Below are 24,735 nucleotides of genomic sequence, written 5' to 3' on the forward strand. Positions count from 1 at the left end.
CCATCTGAAGAGGATTCTCTTAGCATGGCCCTGCTCCATTCTACCTCAAAAATTTCTCTTTATCTTCATCTTACTTCTCTTCCTTTATTCCTTTCTATGAGAAATAAATCTTCTTTCGCCACTGAGTTTAGCTCTCCATTTGTGCTTTTATTTGTTTCCTCTCTCTCATATTTTCCAGAATCTTGCTTTATTGTTCCCTTTGCACCCCAGCCCAACCCTCTCTCCATGCGCATAGGATGTTTATTTTCTCTGTGTCTACTGGTCTCATTCCCTTTACCTACAAACGTGCTCAGTCTCTCCTTATCCTCAGGAAACCTCCCGACTTGAGATCTTCTCAAAACACTGCCCTCGGGCTTCCCTGGTGGCGCAGTGGTCGAGAGTCCGCCTGCCGATGCAGGGGACATGGGTTCGTGCCCCGGTCCGGGAAGATCCCACATGCCGCGGAGCGGCTGGGCCCGTGAGCCATGGCCGCTGGGCCTGCGCGTCCGGAGCCTGTGCTCCACAACGCGAGAGGCCACAACAGTGAGAGGCCCGCGTACCGCAAAAAAAAACCCACTGCCCTCCTTTGTACACCAGGTTTATCCATAGAGTAGACTGTGCTCCTTTTCTCTACCACCCACCAACTCTGTTCTTTTCTCTTTCTGCCTCATCTTCCTCTTTTCCTTCCCCATCCTTTTCCTCTTCCTCTTTCTCTTCCTCTTCCTCCTCTTTCTTTCCATGTATTCTTACTTCATCATTTTGTCTAGAACAGGGGTTTTCAAACCTGGCTGCATTTGAATCATCTTGGATGGCTTTTAAAAACTACAGATGTCTGGGAACCACCCTGACTATTTCTGATTTAATTGGTCAGTGATATGCTTCCCTATTGATATTTTTAAAAATCTTCCTGGAAGATTCTGATTCTGCCAGGGTTGAGAACCACTGGTCTTAATGATCACTCTAATAACCCCCTAATTGTTAAATCCAACAGATTCTCTCCCCAGTGTTTTCTCCTTGTCTTATTAGTTCAAGATAGGTAAAACCCTTTTCCTTAAGCTCATGAATATTCACAGTTGGAACTGTGCCCTGTATTTATCTCCTACCTTTGTGACTGCTCATTTTCTCTGTCCTCTTTTGCCTGCTTTCTCTTTCCTATTCCTGAAGTATTAACCTAAATAGGTCTTCTAGTCTATATAATCTAGACCAGAGATCTTATATCCCTGCTTTACCATTATATTTATGTAATATTACTCTGCTTTCTCTCCCTAAATCCAGAATCCTCATTATAAACTGCCTTCTAGACATCTTTAGCTACATATGCCATTGTCACTCATGTCCAAAAAAGAGCTTTTCATCTTGCTGGAATTGTTCTTTTTCTTTCTAGCTTCTGTTTTTTCAGCCATGTATGCCACAAGCATAATATTTATCTTTCCTTTTGCCACTATCAGTTATCATCTAAATCTTACAGATTTTATTCTAGGACCTGCTCTTTGGTTTGCTATTCTTTTAATACTTCCACAGTCATTAATCTTGTTCTGGCTGCATATGGACAATTGCAATAGTCCATTAGCTGGTCTTTCCTGTGTCCTACTCAGTGCTGTTATTTTCATTTTCAGGCTCAGTTCCAATCCTTTCACTATCTTTTAAACCTTCTACGGATCTTTATTGACTATAATTGAATACAATTATCAAGAAATTCTAGGCATTTGATAATAGGTCCCTGCCAGCATTTTCAGTCTATCCCCATTTCTCTTCTACAAGATTATATGCTTCAGCTAAACTGGGCTGTTTTGCTGTTCCCTCACCGCTAAGCTTTTTTTCTGACATTCCTTTTCTTGTATAAATGTTCTACCTTACGAAGCTTACTAAGTTTTTCTGAAGCTCTTTGGAAGGAGGATTTTTGCCATAAAAGTTCTAGGCTGTGTTGATTCTTCTCATGTTATTTGACTTCCAAAGTCAACATGGATCGAAGTAGCTTAAGGTTTCTGGTTGCTTGGATATAATTTAACCAGAGTGTGTTTGTACCTTCGAAGATGCCTTTCTGGCCAGTTGCGATGCATGGCATATCCTGGGCCTTTGTCTAGCAAATTGTTCTGTATTTTGAATCATGCCAGGGAAAGATGAGGTCTTTCAAATCTGTTGTTGTTGTTAGCGACAATTGCCATGTTTTCTGTAGGCTGGAGCCTATCTTCCCAGCCTGGACCTTTTGATGAAATATGCCATTCAGCCTTTGAGTTCAGTGACAAAATAAATAACCTAGAAGGTTGGACTAGTATAGTTTTAGATTCTTTTAACTCTGCGTGCTTTCTGTGCGTCTCCATTATCAAACCCAAACTGTCCTCCTGCTGTCTTGAAAGAAATGAGATTTCTCAGCAGTAGCAAACAATGTCAGTCTATTTGAGACTGTTAATGACTCATCTGTAATGCTGGCAGACACATGAAGGCTGGAAAAATTAAACGTACAGCATCATTACCTTTGTGGTTAGCATTACTGGGAAACAGTATAATGCTTAGTGCAACATTTTAAAAGACAAGAATTCTTAGCAGAATGAGCTTTATACTTGAAGGTGTGGATAATGGAATGACAAACTGATAGCTTCTTGCTATTTGAGCTTCCTGCTACAAGGCATTCGGCAGAGATTAACTACAGGCTCTGAATTTCTGTGAAAGCTGTGCTGTTCCAATCACTATGACCTGTTTCGCATAGATAATTTTGGATATGCATTTTTGGTGTTTTGAGAACATCATTGTAGTAGAACATAACTTAAAATCTTTTTCTAAAGTAGTAATTATTAGAAATTGTTTTAACTATTAGCTTCTTCTGATTTGAAGATAATGTTACTTGTGTCTCCAGGGATACTGCAGAAAGGAGCTTAGGCACCATCTGAGCCAACCTGCCTGGAAGTTGCCTTCCATCTCGACATTGTTACTTCCATTCCGTCTGAATTCTTCCCCCGTAACTGAGATGAAAATGCTCTGGACTAGTTTTCCTTTTTATATGTGGAACACATTTATGAAATATATGGCTTGTTTTGACAGTTTGTAGGTGGGGAAGAGAACAAAGCTACCTGGTCCAGATGAAGACTGAAACCAAACCTGAGATCTAAAAGTGCCATCTAGACTATACAGAAAAATATAAATGCAAACTACATGTGGTCCTCTGAGACCTGACACTCCTCCTCTCCTGTCTTGTAACAATACCCATTGTAGTACAGGACTATGCTTTTTCTAACAGGGCAAACAAAAGACAGTTTGTGAAAGATCAACATTGAACTTTGAGACGTCAGCCTACCTTGTCTTTTTTTCTCAATGATGAATGTGTACTTTTAATTTATCAAAACCCTTTTGCAGTCTTTATTATTTTGAATCTGTATTGCTTCCTTGAGTAACAAAAACAAGTTCTATACATCTTCTAGCTATTGTTTATGATACTTTCTTGGATTTGTTCTGAAATGACCTTTAAGCTTCAACATAGGACGCCTTTGTTGTAGAGTTAAGCAATTTGGTGAATGAGTCTGTATATCACTTTTATAGATTTTTTTCAGTGAAAAAATATGTTTTTGTCTTCGTTTTCAGCCTTACATTGCCGGATTAAAAAGCAGTTGACTATTAAAATTAACAGGGCTTCATTGAATATCGGCTCTTTGAAGAGTAAAGCACTGTGTGTAGTTGAGAGGATGTAAGGAAGTAGAAGATACAGTATATGCCATCAAGAGGCTTATACCAGTTGGCACTTAAATACCACAAACCATTGATTCATAAAAGGCATGTCTATATGCATGTGACTCTGAAATATCTTGAAGTGTCTTGAAGATAGGGACTCGGCCTCAGGAAGCTTACATTCTGATCAGAGGAAACTAAACTAGATGGTTCAGTTAGGGAATCTGAGTAAGGCATTGAGATAAGAGGCATTACATGTTGAGTAATTGATTATTATAAGCAGTATTTCTATTTCTAAACATTTTGTTTAAATTTTAAAAATTGTAGCATGGCATTTTGGCTGAGAGTATGAGTTCAGGAGTTGGCAAAAAGCCTTGTCCTGCTACTTTCCTATTAGGGGATCCTAGGAAAGTTCTTGCTCTTGTCGTCGTTTCCTCATCAGTACAAAGGAGGTGATCATAGAGTTTTCCTATAGAATCGTTATTGAGGTAAAATATTACATCTAAAACTCATAAAATAGGCTTGTGCTTTTAGTGAAATTTCATTGTAGAACCATATATATGAGTGTTGGCTAATTTTTCTTTGGAAGACTTTTGTTACTTGATCCCTTTGCACAATAGATGCTGCTCTTAACCCCCCTCATAGAGATCTACATATTTAACATATTGTTAATGCTATTTTCATTTTATCATTTTCTCTAATGTGTGTGTTTTGAAAAAATCAACATTTCAAATATAGCAATGCCAAAGCTTTCTAGAATGATGGGAGAATAAGAAGTTTTGAAAGCAAAATTTAGCAGATAATGAGGTTTAGCTTTTAATGCTAAAACTTAGTTTTGAACTTTTTCAAATGGAAATGTCTCTTAAATGTGTAGTAATCTTTCTTGCCTCTTTAAGCCTTAGGTCTTCATTTCTTAATGGTTCCACACATCTGTCAACTACTGGATTGTAGGAACTTAAGAAAAAAAAGCTTACCTTTAGTCATTTCTCTTCAAAATAAAGATCTTTATGCACACTATGCCATGAAATGATATTCCAACAAATTAATTATGGCATTAAATTACTGGTGTTCAATCAGAAAAGCAGAAGCATGTGTAGGTATGTGTGTGTATTATATAAAAACACACATGTAATAAAAAATTTGTTACAGGGACTTGATCTTATGCAGTTGTGGGCTCTGCTTAGACAGTTTCTTTACACCTCTTACTGTAATTTGAAGTCTGCAGGGCAGATAGGAAGGAGGAGAGAGGGTTATAAAGTAAGGGATAATGCGGACAAGCTGGAACTTACGAGAATAGGCTGGAATTTGTGTGAGTTCTCACTGTCTCCAACTCTGATGATATGAGTGTTCTGCAGGAGAAGGTGCCCCCCTTCATCACTGAGCTAAAGACACACCTGGCACAGGAGTCAAAGAAGCTGTACGAGGGTCCAAGGGGAAGGTGGAGGAGTTGTGGGCCCAACAGTGTCCCAGGCCAAGGGGTTGAACCAGCATCAGCATTAAGAGCCCAACCTCTTGAATCTATAAGACACAGTGAATACTGCTTCACTTCCACCCCTCAAATCTCAAGCAAGGATGTCTCTTGTAGCCCGTTTTAACCAGAAACACATAGGGAAGGGAATTCAGAGAAATGCAGGTTAGCCTAGCCAAGTTGGCTCATCACACGGCTACCATATAACAAATTAGCCTTCCTGTACTACTTCTCTGTCATTTCAGGAGGGTAATATTCTACAGGTCAAACTTCTTCTCACCTCGTAACATCTGTATGACAAAATTCTAGGCACAGCCAGTGTATATAATTGCATCTTTAATGTTACTGTGGGGCTGAGAAACCTATATAATGGCTCATTGTACTTGAGGGTGTAGGACTCTAATGCAGTAAAATTAAGAGTAAATAAATGAGAATATTAAGGGAAATTCCTTTGAAAAGTTCCATCAATTTATGAGATCAATTCTATAATAATATTTCATATTATAGTGTAATTCGATTCAGTGAATTAATTTTCGCAAACAGAAGGATACTATGAGCATATTAATAGGCAGTAGTCCTTGCTACCCTCATCCAACCATAGGAAATGAAATTCCACTGAGTGTACAAAAAAGAGCTTGAACTTGGTAGGAAGAATTGATATGCATTAGCTTGTACCCTTTAAGCAACAGGTATGACCCTTTGAAAACTCTAGGACTTTGAAATTTGCAATTATCCACAAATTTTATATATCAAACCTGCATGGATATTAGCATGTGCATTAATAATAAGCCCTGTCCTCTCAACTTCAGGCTCTGGATCCATTATTGCCTGCTGGGATAACGCTTAACATGCTTCATAAACATGGTTGCTTCATCAACCGAGCGACAAAAGTTCTGTCTCTGGAAGCACTCCGATAATGTTGGGCAGTTTCATGGTTTATTGATTGTCTTCCTTCAGATAGAATCCAGCCCTCTTTTCCATAATGACAGTATAAAATGCTTGGAAAACACTCATCTCAGCAAACTGCTTTTCCTCAAGACAATTATTTGCCCTTTCAATGAACGCTATCCAGACAGGGTGGTACTTTCTGAGAACAAAAGTCTCCTTTTTCACTCCCCCATGTGCTAATGATGATAACCTATCACGTTGTCTGTAGAGGTTTTACATATGTCACTTCATGTGATCTTCCAGGAACGATGGCCCTCTTGGATCATAGGCGTAGGGTACATAAGGAATGATGGCCCTATTAAATCATAGGCATAGGTTACCATAGAAATGATGGCCCTGTTAAATCATAGGCATAGGTACCATAGTAATGATGGCCCTGTTAGATGAGGAGGGAGATGTTAACATACTTGTGTTAGAATTGAGGAAAGTACGACAATGAGAGTTGGAGATAAACAGCTTGCTGCACCTCAGGATTGCCCACCCGCCTTCTTGCTGGCTGTCAAATGCTAATTTTTCTTCTCTTGCAAGGCCATGTTCTCAGGGAAGGGTCTTTTTTCCTGCCTCTCAGAGTACATCATGATTTATCTATAGGCCAGTCATGTTAATGCTGTTTCTTTCACCAGTGATGGTCTGGGCCATGGGATAAATAATACAGTTCTGTTCAGAAAGTCTGAGAGAAAGTCTGCGGAGGCATCTGGGGAAAGGTTCTGTTTGATTGAAAGATAATAGAAAGAAATAAGCCCATTTGTTTCCGTCAACAGTGTCCAAAGTGCCTGTGTTACCTGCGGCAGCCGGTTTGCCATCGAAAAGGGACAAGCCTCTGATGCTAAAGAATAGAAAAATGGAAAGACCCTGAGTCCTTAATGATATTGTAAAGACACTGAATTAACACTGAATTAATTCTGAAAATGCCCTGCCTTTGGAATTCTTGTCCTGAATTCCAGTCGTTATTTTTATTGTTTAATCTACTTGTGAACCTGGTGGTTTGGCACTCAGAAAACATTCCCACCTTCCCTTGGTGTGCCCTCAGGAGTGCATTTCTGATCTCCCTGCCTCAGAATTCAGGGGATGAATTAGGTTCTTCATATTAGGTGCATTCATGTGACATTTGGAAGGGGAAACTGAGGTGAAGGTTATTTTTTGAGGCTTGGCTGTTTTCTGGGAGCAAGAATGGAGATGTTGGTATTTTTGCAACAATGTTAAAAACCACTGACTAATTTCATGGCTATCAAGAGGCGATTGTAGCCTGGGCAGCCTCTTAATTCCTCACTTTCCTAATAGGGACAGGTTTAGTAGTTCCTGGTGGGGTCAGTTGTTTAGTGTTACTTTCAAATAATTCCTGGAAACACAACTTCAATCCAGCTCCGCCATCCCTTCCTGTGATACCACAAGTACCAAATTTCTCCCTTTCTGCTTGAAATAACTATACTGGTTTCTGTTTCTTACAGTAAAACCCTGTTTACCACTTTTAGCCAGTTTTCTCTTACTTGTAGCTGAAAGAATCCTGAGTTGAAACAGTCACATACATAGTAAATAGTGGAGCTGGGACTTTGTCCAAGTCATGTGACAACAAATCCATAGCTCTTTCCATTGTACCTTGACTAGGTTGTCAATAAGACAGTTTCTGGAAGATGACTCTGCTTTTTTCTTTCGTTTTGTCTGCCTTTCCCTTTGTCTTCAATAGTATCTTCCCAGCAGTGTCGGTGTCTCTTCCCACCATTGTCTTTCTAAATACAGGTTTTCCCTTGTCAACACTGGTTTGTCCCTCTCCATCTGAGGCCTGAGCTGATGTAAGGATGCTAAAGCCTCTCTTTACACACTGCTCTCTTTACAGTCCTGCTGTTCTTCTGATGGTCATTTCAAATACATTTAAAGATATGCCTTAAATATAACATTTTAAAAAAATGAAGCCTCGGGGCTTCCCTGGTGGCGCAGTGGTTGAGAGTCCGCCTGCCGATGCAGGGGACACGGGTTCGTGCCCCGGTCCGGGAAGATCCCACGTGCCGCGGAGCGGCTGGGCCCGTGAGCCATGGCCACTGAGCCTGCGCGTCAGGAGCCTGCGCTCTGCAAGGGGAGAGGCCACAACAGTGAGAGACCCGCGTACCGCAAAAAGAAAAAAGAATGCTTCTTTCCTTTTGAAATATGTAATAGAATTTGTGACCAAGGTTTATTTTTTGAGAACTGCCCCTTTTAGATATTTCTGATTACTTTTAGCATCGCTAACTGCTCCTGCTTTATTGATTTTCTCATAGAGTTGATTTAAAAGATGAAATAAAGCAGAATGCAACATGACACCCTGATATATCAGGGTTTTCTTGTCTCCTAAGAAAACTGATTTCCACCCAATGTTACTAAATTGTGTTTGCTTATATTGAGGTAGACCTCAATAGCAATTTAAGACTTTCAACCTGCAACACATTATTAATGCTCTTGAAAACTTAGATATATGAGAAATTGAAAAGTGTAAAGTGCTTGAGAAATAATTATTTTTTAAGCGAGTTTCATATTCTACAGCAAGAAAAGTTCACATTCCTCCCTGACAAAGGAATCAGGAACTGATAAAAGCATTTGTCAATGATACATTAATATTCAGGGCAGCTCACCCAATATTACGTAGGTGTTTTCAAGTCAAAACTTTCAATACAACAGCATTTAAAAGACAACACACGCATCTCCAAAGGATGTCACCTTCATTCCTGGGTTGCTTGTCCCCCTGGAATTGTTGACCTGGGAGTTCTAGTAGATTATGTGCTGAAAATAAGGGAAATATATTATTTTAACATTAGAAGAGGAACAAAGAAAAAGGGGTTGTTTTTCTTTTTCCCAGCTGCCCCCTGGTGGCAAAGGCACAACAGACAGCAAAGGCATCAAACAAAGATTCTGGCTGTGTAGATGCTGCTGGTGATTCTTAAGAGGGCCTCCAACCAAAGTCTGTGCTGTACGTGTGTGCTTCTGAAAAAGAAGAGCAGAAATATTGGGTCTCCTAATTACATTTTGCTTCCCAACGGCATCTGTTCTTATCACAGTAGCACCAGGCTCTATCCGCTTGGTCAATACTTGTATATTAACAAGAGACAATCGATAGAAAAAATTTAAAAAGAAAGTCAAGGTAATTAGGCTGAAGCTGCTGCTTATGAGTTTTCAATAATTACTTTAGCTTTCTCTAGTTTTCCCATCTCCAGAAAAATAGGGCCTGATTGAGGGACTGGGTCGTGTTTGACTGAGGACATGTCAAGATTATACAAAGCCAGGCAGGAAATAAAATTAAGCTGTATTTGTTTTAGAGCAGTAAAAGGGGCTTTGCCTGATGGCATGGGAAGAATAGACGTTGATTTAAATGCACCCATTAGCAGCTGTGCCATTGTTGGTACCTGTTTCATGTCATCAGTTTTTGCACCACTGGCAGAAGCCCACTCAGAAGCACTGTGACATGTCATGCATCAAAGCTCCAGAGGAAGGTAGTGGATGAACTTCTCTCAGAAATGGGATCGTTTTGGGAATTAGATCCCATCATTTACAGAACCACGAAACAGCTCAAAACCGTATGGCTGCCGTAATTCGTCCATTGCTCCTTGTGGCCACTGTTGGCAGGTATCACTGTCCATTTACCGGGCCTTGATGAACAAGCTATCCACATTAGGTGAATGAGCCTAATCTTTGGTTTTGAGCTACTTTGACATTTTTGTGCCTTGATGCTGGAAGTCCTAAATAAATCAGAGCCACCCTGTTTCTGACTGCTGCGTATAAGGTTGGTATGTCTGCCTTTTAGGGAAAGGACAAAAACAGAGGAATTCCTAGTTTGAGAGAGAGAAATCTAAGGAGAGAAGATAGGTTAGTGAGACAGATATTTCATGTTTTATGTCCATTTACAGTCTTCATTTGCACTATTTCTGTCAGCTCAAAGCACTTTATAAACTTTAGAACCAAATTATGTACCAACATCATTTCATTCACTGCCGATACGTAGCTGTCAAACATCTGCCAGATATATATTTCCTAGAGGCAAAAAGAAAAAAATAAATGTAGAAGAGAATTAGATCTGGTTAAATACACAGAGGAAATTTAGATACGGAGGAATATAATATGCAGATATTCATTGAGCACCTGCTGTGTACAGAGCACTGCAGAAGACTCCCTGGGCACAGGAAATAATATAATAAACTTTCTGCACATACCCCACCCCACCACCTAGGTTTGAAATCAGAAGTGAGTGATGGAGCCAAGATTTGAATCCAGGACAGTCTGATTTCAAAGCACAAGCGCTTAACTCTATTAATAGAGGATCACTTTTACTTGAAGCTTAAAAAAAAAAAAAGACTGTCTAGGGGAAAATGAAATGTGTGAAGTGTGATCTTTACTCAATAAATGTAAATCTAATTAATGATAGTGATGCTAGGGTGTGGGGATGGAAGAGTATTGAATAAAACATATACACCCAAGAGCATTGGACAGTAAGATGAGGAGTCACAGGTGGAACTAGAGCTTTGGTGTGAATTATTATTAATAGTTGTTAATATTACAAATGGTTGTATATTATTCCACCACTGTTGCCTTTGCATATGTGAATCTCTGCTGCATGTATAATAGAACTTACAGCAAGTAAAACCAGTGCTGATTGTTGATTTGGGTCTGTCACTCTTATAAGATTGTGTGAAGGCCCTCAGAAGATTCTGTGTACCCTTTGGATTAGCTGAGGCCAAGGAATTGCAAATGTAGCTAAACCTGGACACATTTGATGGCTGAATTCTTTGCGGCATATTGCCCACCATCTCAAATGTTGGGAAGGTTCTAGTTGATGCTTTCACCGTGAAAGTAATACATAATAAGCACTTGTTCCTTTAGTTTAAATATTTATTTATTTGTTTAGGCTGTGCTGGGTCTTAGTTGCGGCACGTGGGATCTTTTAGCTGTAGCACTCGGACTTCTTAGTTGTGGTATGCGGGATCTAGTTCCCTGACCAGGGATCAAACCCAGGTCCTCTGCATTGGGAGCGTGGAGTCTTACCCACTGGACCACCAGGGAAGTCCTTGTTCCTTTACTTTAAAAAAAGTGATTCTGAATACACAACCACTTCTGGATTAAATATTTTTAGAAATTTGCCTAGGGGATAATTTTCAAAAGCTTATTTTCCTCTTCCCTCCTGACCCATTTTATTTAGACATCCCAACAAAAACCTTTTTCTACCTCTCTGCTTTTTTTTTTCTCTACTTGTTGCTTCCATTGTCACTCCATATTTTTTTTACCTTGTTTTCATTTTTACCCTACAAAAAGTTTGAGCACCAAGTACCAAATAAGAGTGATGGAATATTATGCAGCCATTGAGACAATGTAGTTTAATTCTCTGGTAGGAGCTTAGATGTGAGTCCAACTGCCTGGCTTGAATCTTAGATATTGCTTTAAATTAACTATGTAATCTTTAATAAGTTAGTTAAACTTACTGTCTTATTTTGTGTCTATAAAATGAGGATAGTAGAAGAACCTATCTTATAGGCTTGTTAATGAAGATTAAATGACCTAGCATATAGAAAGTACCTTGTATACAGTACCCTGTAAATGTTAGCATATTCTTTAGCATATTTAATAATAAAAACTATTACTACATTTATATTCATATGGCATGTTTAATGATATAGAAAATGTTCATGAGACAACTTTAGATGAAAGAAATAGGATATAAAGTGGTATATGATTACAACTGTTAACAAACACTTAGACATTTTTAAGTAGGCCAGAATAAAATAGACCAAAATTGTGGTTTGTTTTAGAGCTGTTGCCTCCTGTTAATTTTTATCTATTTATTTTTGTAAATTTGAGATACTTATCACAGTACAGAATTATTTTATTGATCTCTTTACTTGGTTTTGATTGTCTCCCTCTCAAATGGAAGTTTTATGAGAAAGGATTCAAGCTGGTCTTTTCCACCATTGTCTAGCCCATGTCCAGAGCCACATATCTGGCAGAGAATATATCCCTTCAACACATATTTGTTGAATGAATATGTTTACTTCTTTCTTTTCTGTTTTCTAATTATTTAATAGAAATTTTCTGTCTAAAAATGCAACAAACTAGTGAATAAAACAGAAAAGAAACAGACTTATAGATCTGCTAGAGAACAGACTAGTGGCTACCAGAGGGGAGAGGAGAGGGGGAGGGACAATATAGGGTCAGGGGAAAAAGGGTTATGATGGGATTCTATGAAATCATGTGTGTGACACTTTTGAAAATTGTAAAGCACTGTGGAATTTAAAGAATCTTTCATTCAATTAAAAAGAAAAGAAAATTTCTAACTGCTATAATAGGAAAAAATTTCTATTTTAAAAACATTATGTCAGCTCCCCTAAAGGCATATTATTGCTCTGTAGTTCATGGTAAGGTAGCAAATAGTAAGGAAATGTTTCTCACATTACATGTTTACTTTTTTTTTTTTGATGTCATTCCAACTCACAGCCTTTATTTATTTTAGTTTTTTTTTAAACATCTTTATTGGAGTATAATTGCTTTACAATGGTGTGTTAGTTTCTGCTTTATAACAAAGTGAATCAGCTATACATATACATATATCCCCATATCTCCTCCCTCTTGCCTCTCCCTCCCAGCCTCCCTATCCCACCCCTCTAGGTGGTCACAAAGCACCCAGCTCATCTCCCTATGCTATGCAGCTGCTTCCCACTAGCTATCTGTTTTACATTTGGTAGTATATGTAAGTCCATGCCACTCTCTCACTTCGTCCCAGCTTACCCTTCCCCCTCCCCATCTCCTCAAGTCCATTCTCTACATCTGCATCTTTATTCCTGTCCGGCCCCTAGATTGTTCAGAACCTTTATTTTTCTTTTTTTTTTTTTTTAGATTCCATATATATGTGTTAGCATACGGTATTTGTTTTTCTCTTTCTGACTTACTTCACTCTGTATGACAGACTTTAGGTCCATCCACCTCATTACAAATAACACAATTTTGTTTCCTTTTATGGCTGAGTAATATTCCATTGTATATATGTGCCACATCTTCTTTATCCATTCATCTGTCTTTGGACACTTAGGTTGCTTCCATGTCCTGGCTATTGTAAATAGAGCTGCAGTGAACATTGTGGTACACGACTCTCTTGGAATTATGGTTTTCTCAGGTTATATGCCCAGTAGTGGGATTGTTGGATCGTATGGTAGTTCTATTTGTAGTTTTTTAAGGAACCTCCATATTGTTCTCCACAGTGGCTGTATCAATTTACATTCCCACCAACAGTGCAAGAGGGTTCCCTTTTCTCCACACCCTCTCCAGCATTTATTGTTTCTAGATTTTTTGATGATGGCCATTCTGACTGGTGTGAGGTGATACCTCATTGTAGTTTTGATTTGCATTTCTCTAATGATTAATGATGTTGAGCATTCTTTCATGTGTTTGTTGGCAATCTGTATATCTTCTTTGGAGAAATGTCTATTTAGGTCTTCTGCCCATTTTTGGATTGGGTTGTTTGTTTTCTTGATATTGAGCTGCATGAGCTGCTTGTAAATTTTGGAGATTAATCCTTTGTCAGGTGCTTCATTTGCAAATATTTTCTCCCATTCTGAGGGTTGTCTTTTCGTCTTGTTTAAGGTTTTCTTTGTGGTGCAAAAGCTTTGAAGTTTCATTAGGTCCCATTTGTTTATTTTTGTTTTTATTTCCATTTCTCTAGGAGGTGGGTCAAAAGGGATCTTGCTGTGATTTATGTCATAGAGTGTTCTGCCTATGTTTCCTCTAAGAGTTTTATAGTGTCTACCTTACATTTAGGTCTTTAATCCATTTTGAGTTTATTTTTGTGTATGGTGTTAAGGAGTGTTCTAATTTCATTCTTTTACATGTAGCTGTCCAGTTTTCCCAGCACCACTTATTGAAGAGGCTGTCTTTTCTCCACTGTATATTCTTGCCTCCTTTATTAAAAATAAGCTGACAGTATGTGCGTGGTTTTCTCTCTGGGCTTTCTCTCCTGTTGCATTGACCTATATTTCTCTTTTTGTGCCAGTACCAAACTGTCTTGATTACTGTAGCTTTGTAGTATAGTCTGAAGTCTGGGAGCCTGATTCCTCCAGCTCCTTTTTTCTTTCTCAAGATTGGTTTGGCTATTTGGGGTCTTCTGTGCTTCCATAGAAATTGTGCAATTTTTTGTTCTAGTTCTGTGAAAAATGCCATTGGTAGTTTGATAGGGATTGCATTGAATCTGTAGATTGCTTTGGATAGTATAGTCATTTTCACAACGTTGATTCTTCCAATCCAAGAACATGGTATAACTCTCCAACTGTTTGTATCATCTTTAATTTCTGTAATCCATGTCTAATAGTTTTCTGCATCCAGGTCTTTTGTCTCTTTAGGTAGGTATTCCTAGGTATTTTATTCTTTTGGTTGCAGTGGTAAGTGGGAGTGTTTCCTTAATTTCTCTTTCAGATTTTTCATCATTAGTGTATACGAATGCAAGAGATTTCTGTGCATTAATTTTGTGTCCTGCTACTTTACCAAATTCATTAATTAGCTCTAGTAGTGTTCTGGTAGCATCTTTAGGATTCTCTATGTATAGCATTATGTCATCTGCAAACAGTGACAGCTTTACTTCTTCTTTCCTGATTTGGACTCCTTTTATTTCTTTTTCTTCTCTGGTTGCTGTGGCTAAAACTTCCAAAAGTATGTTGAATAAGAGTGGTGAGAGTGGACAACCTTGTCTTGTTCCTGATCTTAGTGGAAATGGTTTGAGTTTTTCACCATTGAGAATGATGTTGGCTGTGGGTTTGTCATATATGGCCTTAATTATGTTGAGGTAAGTTCCCTCTATGCCTACTTTCTAGAGAGTTTTTATCATAAATGTGTGTTGAATTTTGTCGAAAGCTTTTTCTGCATCTATTGAGATGATCGTATGATTTTTCTCCTTCAGTTTGTTAATATGGTTTATGACATTGATTGATTTGCATATATTGAAGAATCCTTGCATTCCTGGGATAAACCCCACTTGATCATGGTGTATGATCCTTTTAATGTGCTGTTGGATTCTGTTTGCTAGTATTTTCTTGAGGATTTTTGCATCTGTGTTCATCAGTGATATTGGCCTGTAGTCTTCTTTCTTTGTGACATCTTTGTCTGTTTTTGGTGTCAGTGTGATGGATGCCTTATAGAATGAGTTTGGGAGTGTTCCTCTGCTGTATTTTGGAAGAGTTTGAGAAGGATAGGTTTTAGCTCTTTTGTAGAATTCACCTGTGAAGCCATCTGATCCTGGGCTTTTGTTTGTTGGAAGATTTTTTTTTTTTTTACAGGGAAAACCCCAAGAACTGGGACAGGTTGGAGGGAGGGAGGTAAATATGAAGAATTTCTTTTTGTTTTTATAAATTTATTTATTTTATTTTTGGCTGCACTGGGTCTTCGTTGTTGCTCTTGGGCTTTCTCTAGTTGCTGCGAGTGGGGGCTACTCTTCATTGTGGAGCGCAGGCTCTAGGTGAGCAGGCTCAGTTTTTGTGGCTCCCGGGCCTAGTTGCTCCATGGCATGTGGGATCCTTCTGGACCAGGGATCAAACCCGTGTTCCCTGCATTGGCAGGTGGCCTCCCAACCCCTGCGCCACCAGGGAAGCCCTGTTCGAAGGTTTTTAATCACAGTCTCAATTTCAGTGCTTGTGACTGGTCTGTTTATATTTTCTATTTCTTCCTGGTTCAGTCTCGGAAGGTTGTGCTTTTCTAAGAATTTGTACATTTCTTCCAGGTTGTCCATTTTATTGGCATATTGTTGTTTGTAGTAATCGCTCATGATCCTTTGTATTTCTGCAGTGTCAGTTGTTACTTCTCCTTTTTCATTGCTAATTCTATTGATTTGAGTCTTCTCTCTTTTTTTCTTTATGAGCCTGGCTAATAGTTTATCAATTTTGTTTATCTTCTCAAAGACCCAGCTTTTAGTTTTGTTGATCGTTGATATTGTTTCCTTCGTTTCTTTTTCATTTATTTCTGATCTGATCTTTATGATTTCTCTCCTTCTGCTAACTTTGAGGGGTTTTTGTTCTTCTTTAGTTGCTTTAGGTGTAAGGTTAGGTTGTTTATTTGAGATGTTTCTTGTTTCTTGAGGTAGTACTGTATTGCTGTAAACTTTCCTCTTAGAACTGCTTTTGCTGCATCCCATAGGTTTGGGTCCTCGTGTTTTCATTGTCATTTGTTTCTAGGTAGTTTTTGATTTCCTCTTTTTTATTTCCTCAGTGATCTCTTGGTTATTAAGTAGTGTATTGTTTAGCCTCCATGTGTTTGTATTTTTTACAGATCTTTTCCTGTAATTGATATCTAGTCTCATAGCCTTGTGCTCGGAAAAGATACTTGATATGATTTCAGTTTTCTTAAATTTACCAAGGCTTGATTTGTGACCCAAGATATGATCTATCCTGGAGAATGTTCCATGAGCACTTGAGAAGAAAGTGTATTCTGTTGTTTTGGGATGGAATGTCCTATTGATATTAATTAAGTCCATCTCATTTAATGTGTCATTTAAAGGTTGTGTTTCCTTATTTATTTTCATTTTGGATGATCTGTCCATTAGTGAAAGTGTGGTGTTAAAGTCCCCTACTGTGATAGTGTTACTGTCAAATTCCCCTTTTATGGCTGTTAGCATTTGCCTTATGTATTGAGGTGCTCCTATGTTGGGTGCATAAATATTTACAATTGTTATATCTTCTTCTTGGATTGCTCCCTTTATCGTTATGTAATGTCCTTCTTTGTCTCTTGTAATAGTCTTTATTTTAAAGTCTATTTTCTCTTATATGAGAATTGCTACTCCACCTTTCTTTTGATTTCCATTTTCATGGAATATCTTTTTCCATCCCCTCACTTTCAGTCTGTATGTGTCCCTAGGTCTGAATTGGGTCTCTTGTAGACAACATATATACGGGTCTTGTTTTTGTACCCATTCAGCCAGTCTTTGTCTTTTGTTTGGAGCATTTAATCCATTTACATTTAAGGTAATTATTGATATGTATGTTCCTATTACCATTTTCTTAATTGTTTTAGATTTGTTATTGTAGGTCTTTTCCTTCCCTTGTGTTTCCTGCCTAGAGAAGTTCCTTTAGCATTTGTTGTAAAGCTGGTTTGGTGGTGCTGAATTCTCTTAGCTTTTGCTTGTCTGTAGAGGTTTTAATTTCTCTATCAAATCTGAATGAGATCCTTGCTGGGTAGAGTAATCTTGGTTGTAGGTTTTTTCCTTTCATCACTTTAAATATGTCCTGCCGCTCCCTTCTGGCTTGCAGAGTTTCTGCTGAAAGATCAGTTGTTAAGCTTATGGGGATTCCCTTGTGTGTTATTTGTTGTTTTTCCCTTGGTGCTTTTAATATTTTTTCTTTGTATTTAATTTTTGATAGTTTGATTAATATGTGTCCTGGCATGTTTCTCCTTGGATTTCTCCTGTATGGGGCTCTCTGCAGTTCCTCGACTTCATTAACTATTCCCTTTCCCATATTAAGGAAGTTTTCAATTATAATCTCTTCAAATATTTTCTTAGTCCCTTTCTTTTTCTATTCTTCTTCTGGGACCCCTATAATTTGAATGTTGGTGCATTTAATGTTGTCCCAGAGGTCTCTGAGACTGTCCTCAATTCTTTTCATTCTTTTTTCCTTATTCTGCTCTGTGGTAGTTATTTCCACTATTTTACTTTCCAGGTCACTTATCCATTCTTCTGCCTCAGTTATTCTGCTATTGATTCCTTCTAGAGAATTTTTAATTTCATTTATTGTGTTATTCATCATTGTTTGTTTGCTCTTTAGTTTGGCTAGGTCCTTGTTAAACGTTTCTTGTATTTTCTCCATTCTGTTTCCAAGATTTTGGATCATCTTTACTATCATTACTCTGAATTCTGTTTCAGGTAGACTGCCTATTTCCTCTTCATTTGTTTGGTCTGGTGAGTTTTCACCTTGCTCCTTCATCTGCTGTGTGTTTCTCTGCCTTCTCATTTTGCTTAAATTACTGTGTTTGGGGTCTTCTTTTCACAGGCTGCAGGTTCGTAATTCCTGTTGTTTTTGGTTCCCCCCAGTGGCTAGGGTTGGTTCAGTGGGCTGTGTAGGCTTCCTGGTGTAGGGGACTGGTGCCTGTGTTCTGGAGGATGAGACTGGATCTTGTTTTTCTGGTGGGCAGGTCTGCGTCCAGTGGTGTGTTTTAGTCTGTCTGTGACCTTATTATGATTTTCGGCAGCCTCTCTGTTGATGGGTGGGGTTGTGTTCCTGTCTTGCTAGTTGTTTGGCATGGGGTGTCCAGCACTGTAGCTTGCTGTTCATTGAGTGCAGCTGGGTCTTAGCGTTGAGATGGAGATCTCTGGGAGAGCTTTCGCCGTTTGGTATTACATGGAGCCAGGAGGTCTCTGGTGGACCAATGTCCTGAACTCACCTCTCCCACCTCAGAGGCTCAGGCCTGATACTCGGTCAGAGCACTGAGACCTTCTCAGTCACACGGGTCCAACCTCTGGAACTCCATACTCCAGAGGCCCTCCTTTGGATCTATTTTAGCTTTTTGAATTTTTAAAAAATTTTTTTTAGGTTTTTTATCAATCTAGAAAAATCCTAGGTAGTTAATTTTCCACTGTTTTTTTTTTTAATCTTTGCAAGACCTATTTTTTATTTAGCCATGATATCTGGTGTGCATTAGGATTCTGAGATCACTTGCCCTAACCCGCCAGCTGCCCAGGAGTCTGCAACCATATTTGGGAGTCTGGATTAAAGGCTCACCCTGGCTGGCCTCCTTTTGCAGAGATAAGAAAAGGCCGAGGCAGTGAGCACCAATGCAGGATTTTGTTTTAAACATACTACAGCTCTTTTTAAATTAGGATTACTGCCAGTTCCAAGTTATATAGAGAGCTTCAGTTATTTTGTTAGTTAAGTATTACCTTAAAACCTTATTGTAGATGAAGAAATATTATTCCAGTTTTTTACGCAAAAAATGGTAGCCTGACTAAGTAAGTCACAGATTCCTTCATTCGTTTACTCATCATAAATTTTCCCAATGCTAGAGTTGCTACCTAGTATCTTTTTTACCCACTAAGCCACAGCACATCTCTGCCAGAGGCGCAATTACATGCGCATGTGCCAGTGAGAGGAAGTACTTTTTTCTGTGCCAGATATTTTGCTTTCCAGTAAAACTTGGCCTTGGCATTCAGTGTTGAGGTCCGGTAGGTTCTCTGGTTGCTCTAAAATTCCGTGTTCATTTTTGAAGAGGAAACTTCAGCGAAATCGGATTGTAACAGTAGACAAAGGTTCATACAGAGAGAATTCAAACAGAATGGTGAAATCTTTTCATCTGTTGCTTAAAAATTTCAGTCACAGAGATGCATCTCATCTTTCCCATAATTCCTCATTCAACTGCCAGGCTGATGGCAATAAATTCTACCACGGTTCTTATAAGTCAGGACACAATTTTCTGTTTTCTAAAGAGGGTCTCACTGAAGCATTTTGGAGAAAGACAAAACAAAGGAGAATAAGGGAAGGAGAGGAGAAAGTAGGTTGAGGAGAGAGAGTCAGAGGTTCAGAAGACGGACATTATCCCAGTACAACTACATCTGGGAAGGGTTAGGACTCATATATCAAGACAAAAGATATGTTGTTTCAAGAAGCACTTAGAATAGCACCTGCATCTCCAAATCTGTGGCAAAAGTAATATAAATTGAATGCGTGTAGTGAATTCTCCAGTAGCATTTTGTTGCTCTGAAGATCTGAGACTTCTCTCCTCTGAGCCCTTAAGTTAGATTGACTCCAAATTGCTACTGATTCCGTTTTCTAAACTACTAGTACTGCTGTACATTAAGACCTGTTCTTTTTTTTTTTTTTTTTTTGCGGTACGCGGGCCTCTCACTGTTGTGGCCTCTCCTATTGCGGAGCACAAACTCCGGACGTGCAGGCTCAGCAGCCATGGCTCACGGGCCTAGCCGCTCCGTGGCATGTGGGGTCTTCCCAGACCAGGGCACGAACCCGTGTCCCCTGCATTGGCAGGTGGACTCTCAACCACTGCGCCACCAGGGAAGCCCAAGACCTATTCTTTTAAAATTATTGTATAATATTGGAATTCATTGCGGTGAACACACCTAGGAGCAGTTACTACTGAAAGTAACTTAGGCCAGAATATCAAGACAGCTGTATACTTAGTAGAAAGAATAAATGCTAAGTGCTATATTGCTCTTGTTTCTTAAATTAATTTATTTACTTTTGGCTGTGTTGGGTCTTCTTTGCTGTGCATGAGCTTTCTCTAGTTGTGGCGAGTGGGGGCTACTCTTCGTTGCGGTGTGCGGGCTTCTCATTGCCATGGCTTCTCTTGTTGCGGAGCACTGGCTCTAGGTGCGCGGACTTCAGTAGTTGTGGCACACAGGCTCAGTAGTTGTGGCACACGGGCTCAGTAGTTGTGGCTCGCGGACTCTAGAGCTCAGGCTCAGTAGTTTTGGCGCACAGGCTTAGTTGCTCTGCAGCATGTGAGATCTACTCAGACCAGGGCTCAAACCCATGTACCCTGCATTGACATGCGCATTCTTAACCACTGACCCACCAGGGAAGTCCCTATGTTGTTCTTAATGGCATTGGTGGTGGTGATTTATATTGCTGTTATTATTTCGTTTTTCTTATATGAAATAAATTTGGCATGTTTAACTTGTAATAATAACTCTAAGAGGATCAGTAGTAACATGATTTATTTAAAATCACACAGGAAATTGGTATGCTCTGAGGGTCAGATGAAATAATTTGTGAATTGGTTTTGAAATTCACATACATTGAAATGTATGTTGGCAAAATGATGATGTATCTTTCTAGACCCTTATGTATTGAGTTACTCTGTTCAAAAGTAAAGATGATTTGAGCTGTCTTACCCTTCACAGGATCAGACAGAGCAAGCAGCCTAACTTAGCCTCTTCATTACTCCCCTTCCCCCCAGCTCAACATAATTGTTCCTATTCTGAGGCAGTGTCTAAAATCTGTATAATTCAGCAAGAAAAACCGGCAACGAGGGAGAATATTAATTATTTTCTTGCCTATCAGCCATCACCACATAATTGCAACAGCTACATCCTGATTGAAAATTTAGTCTTTCAGACTTAGAATGGCTCATTAACTTTTTGCTTCCTGTTCTCATACTGAAAAAGAAGAATCTAAACAAAGAGGCTAGGAGACCAGTAGATTTTCTCTTCCTATGGATATGTCCTTTAAATCTTCCCTTTGTGCTAGGCCAGCCCTATTTACAGATCTAGGAACTGCTGGTGTAGTATGAGCTGAAGTACTGCAAAACCTGTATTTCCCCCAAATCCCTTTTTTTTTTTTTGGCCACGCCACGCAGCTTGCAGGATCTTATTTCCCCTACCAGGGATTGAACCTGTGCCCTAGGAAGTGAAAGAGCAGAGCCCTAACCACCAGACCGCCAGGCAATTCCCCCACAAATGCTTCTCGCACTGATCAGTTATTAAGGTAACATCTTTCTACCTGGCCTTAGATTTCTACCCCAGAATCAATACTCTGGATTAGATAATGAGCCTGAGGATATTTTCTTCAGAAGGGTACTTGTTAAAAATGATATACTTTTGAAGGAAGACCTCAGATCCGAGAAACTTACAATGATTCTTTTCATTAGTATACTTTATAACTACTCTATGACAAGCTTCAGGAGAGGCAATGTGAAACCTACCAATGAATGAATCCCTGTCTCAAGAGGAATCACATGAAATCCTGGATTGGGAAGTCGTTTCATCGTTCCATTGGGGGGTCCCCAAGGTCACTCCTGTGTTTGCAGATTCAGTAGGACTCATGGAAGTTGGCATAGAGTCGTACCTATGGCTAAGATTTATTACAGTGATGTAGTCAGGATACACAATTGGCTGATAAGGGAAAAAGGCACAAATGGTCTTCAGGAATTCATGGACTGGCTTCCTTATGCTGTCTCTCCCCCATGAGATCACTCAGGGCACCTTCTTCTCACAGCAACAGAAATGCAGCAACATGTATGAGAGATTCAGTGCCCAAGGTCAGGGACTAGCCACCCGGTCATGTAGGCACCCTTTGTCTAGCGCCCAAAATCCCAGACTACGAGAAAGAAAGCAGGTGTTCAGCGTGAACCACATTGTTTGCACCAACAGTCTAAGTGCAGTAAACCACCTTTATCAGGGAAAGGTGAGAACGCTTCCAAAATTTAAATTTGTTTTTTGTTCTTTTTCTGGACTCCCTGCCCTAGCTTATAGACTTCAGTGCAGGCCAAAGAGGTGATGGAAAGGGGAGAGATTTCCCCAGATGGCCTACTTTACAATTTTACTCATGTCTCTGGGTCCTGATGATGGTGGCCTATATTAAAAAGCTTTATGTATAATCAGACTGAAGTACTCTAAAACTATGACTTGTTTTGAGTGTTCAGTCATACGTAATTCTAAGCTGGTCAGACTTCACAGGGTTAATATTATGTCTAAAATTCCCTAGTTCTAGCACCGAGCAGGATCCAGTGTGAACTAGTATTTTAACATCAAATCAGTGACCAATTTGTTTTCATACTAAATTGAGTCTCCTTTGATAGTACCTTGAGATTCAGTAAAAGATGAATTCTAGCCACTTGTTTAATATACTCTCTCCCTTCCCCCATTGGCCTTCATAGAGGTTGGTTGGCTTTTTCTTTGCCAGTGGATTTTAGTGCCATGAATACTAAACAGGCACGCCTCTGGAACTGAAATGAGATTGCTGGAAATTTATCTGCGCTGAAGGAAAGCTACTTCCTTAAGTGAAGGCCTAATGTTGTGATTTTCTAGTCATCAGCAAAGAAGGTAGATTTTATATTACAGTTATCTGGAGATTCGAATTACATGGGCTTTTATTTCCATCCTACATCCGCCTCCATTGTCTCCTTTCCCCCAAGATTGTGGATTCTCTATGTCCTTAATTTTGAGCCATTGTTATTAGTGGTTGATGGAAATGTGTTTTATGTTTCAAGGATATTTAGACCCCAATATGTTTAAGAATCATTGGCCTAAAACACTTTTTCTAATGTGTCCATTGGACTCCAGTTTCTCAGGAAGTCTTTGGCTATTTTGATTTTGTATGCACTTCCCGGGATGGAGACCCAGAGCATCATTGGTAGACCACTGGTTTCTTCTGGAATGAATCTCATATGTAAAGCAGAAGTGCCTCTGGTACTTCATTTTGTAGAGAGTCCAGTTTTTAAATAAGACAGTGTAGGACCTGAGAGGTGGGTAGTGGATGTGTGAGGGGATTATAAACTTGTTTTGAACTTTGTCAATGAGAAGACTTCAGAAAATCAATTATTGGAGAATGTAAAATTTCCTAAAATGCAGGAGGCAGATCACTTGGAGAGAAGTCATTTGTATTTCATACCCAGACGTCTATTAACCTTGAGAAGGAGCCTCTCACAGAAAGTGCTTTTTCCCCTCAACTGGTTTACCAAATCCTTTGAATCTCTTGTTTCGTTGAAGACCATAAAAATATTTGGAAGGCCAGTGTATTTCACAGTCACAAAGGCACTTTTAATTGCTTCCATGAAGTTGTATCCTGTCTTTCTTCTTTCCCAACAAAGTGACATGTATTAGCATTTCCCTGGTAGTTATTTGTAATTGCACTAGTGTTCACCATTCCCAAATGTTACAATTGAATCCTTGGAGAGTCTAGTCACATTTCTAAGCAGGTGTACCACATTACAGCTCAAGACTTCTGCTTGAAATCTAGAGTTCCAATTAGTCAGATATCCGGCCTGAGAAGGGCTAGCGAGAGAAAGACCTGAGAAAACACACAGCCCAAAATAGTTTGAAATTTCCCTGCTGCTTTGCCTCCAACCAAATTTGATTTGTCAGCATGTGAGAGGGCGTTAGATCTTCTAAGAAACTGCTTGGTTTCCATTCCATTCAAGTATAATTGGTTTTCAGGGACTGAATTAAATCAGGAAAGCAAAAGTTAGGTGGATGATGTAAGTGAGCAAATAACTCCATATGTAACAGAATCTTGGTCTGAGTGTTTGTTAGTTCTTTGTTCTTCGTTTCCATCAAAACCACAGTTTCATATACGGCTTTTTGTCGTGCTGGATTTTATGTATTGTCTTAAAACACAACTGCAAAATACTTACATCTGATTTTCTATTTTAACTTGTTTCAAGAGGGCTGACACTGCTCTCTTATATACTATTCCTTTTACTCGGAATGGCTACTCTGTTATATCTCCTGAATTTTCTAATTTCTTTTCTTTAAGACCAGGATCTAAAATCTTTTCTTCCAGTTAGTGTTCCTTTTCCAGGGGACTCATTTATGTCTCTACAATGCTTAGGAATTTAGCTAATTCATTTGCTTTCTCTTATTGCACTGCTACCTAAGGGAAGTTGTGTGATCAAGAGGAAGGAGCATGGGTGGTAGAAACTGAATCGTTCTGGGTCTACAGCTGGCTTTGCTGCTCACCATCTCTGAGTTTGGTCAGGTCATCTAACTTTTCAGAGCGATGGTATTCTCATAATAGAATGGGACCAATGGCACCTGTCTTTCTAGGGTGTTGTTTGTTATTTCATTTGTACATTCTTTAGTTTGTGCATTCTCTCATTCATTCATTCAGAACAGGTATTGAGCAATCACTGTGGTGAGCACCATGCAAATGCTAGGGATATCAACATGGACACGGCCTGTGCTCTTAGGATGCCTACAATCTAGTGGGAAAAGTGGATATGAAACAAGTAGTTACAAGCATGGCCACTGT

At 39.2% G+C, this 24,735-nt stretch overlaps 1 protein-coding gene across 3 annotated transcripts in view; it reads left to right on the plus strand.

Annotated features, from left to right (window-relative positions):
• Positions 1–24,735, plus strand: part of EXOC4 (exocyst complex component 4) — an 827,540-nt gene that overhangs the window by 495,536 nt on the left and 307,269 nt on the right. Inside the window, exon 12 of one of the 3 annotated variants that reach the window (XR_003795333.1) lies at positions 2,834–3,510. The exons of the other annotated variants lie outside the window; for them this stretch is intronic. The gene's annotated coding sequence lies outside the window, so the exon portion shown is untranslated. Of the gene's footprint in view, positions 1–2,833; positions 3,511–24,735 lie in introns of those variants that run through there. 3 annotated transcript variants of the gene reach the window in all.

The sequence above is a fragment of the Monodon monoceros genome, unplaced genomic scaffold, assembly GCF_005190385.1.
Source record: "Monodon monoceros isolate NGI ecotype Baffin Bay Population unplaced genomic scaffold, NGI_Narwhal_1 Super_Scaffold_2, whole genome shotgun sequence".
NCBI lineage: Eukaryota > Metazoa > Chordata > Mammalia > Artiodactyla > Monodontidae > Monodon > Monodon monoceros.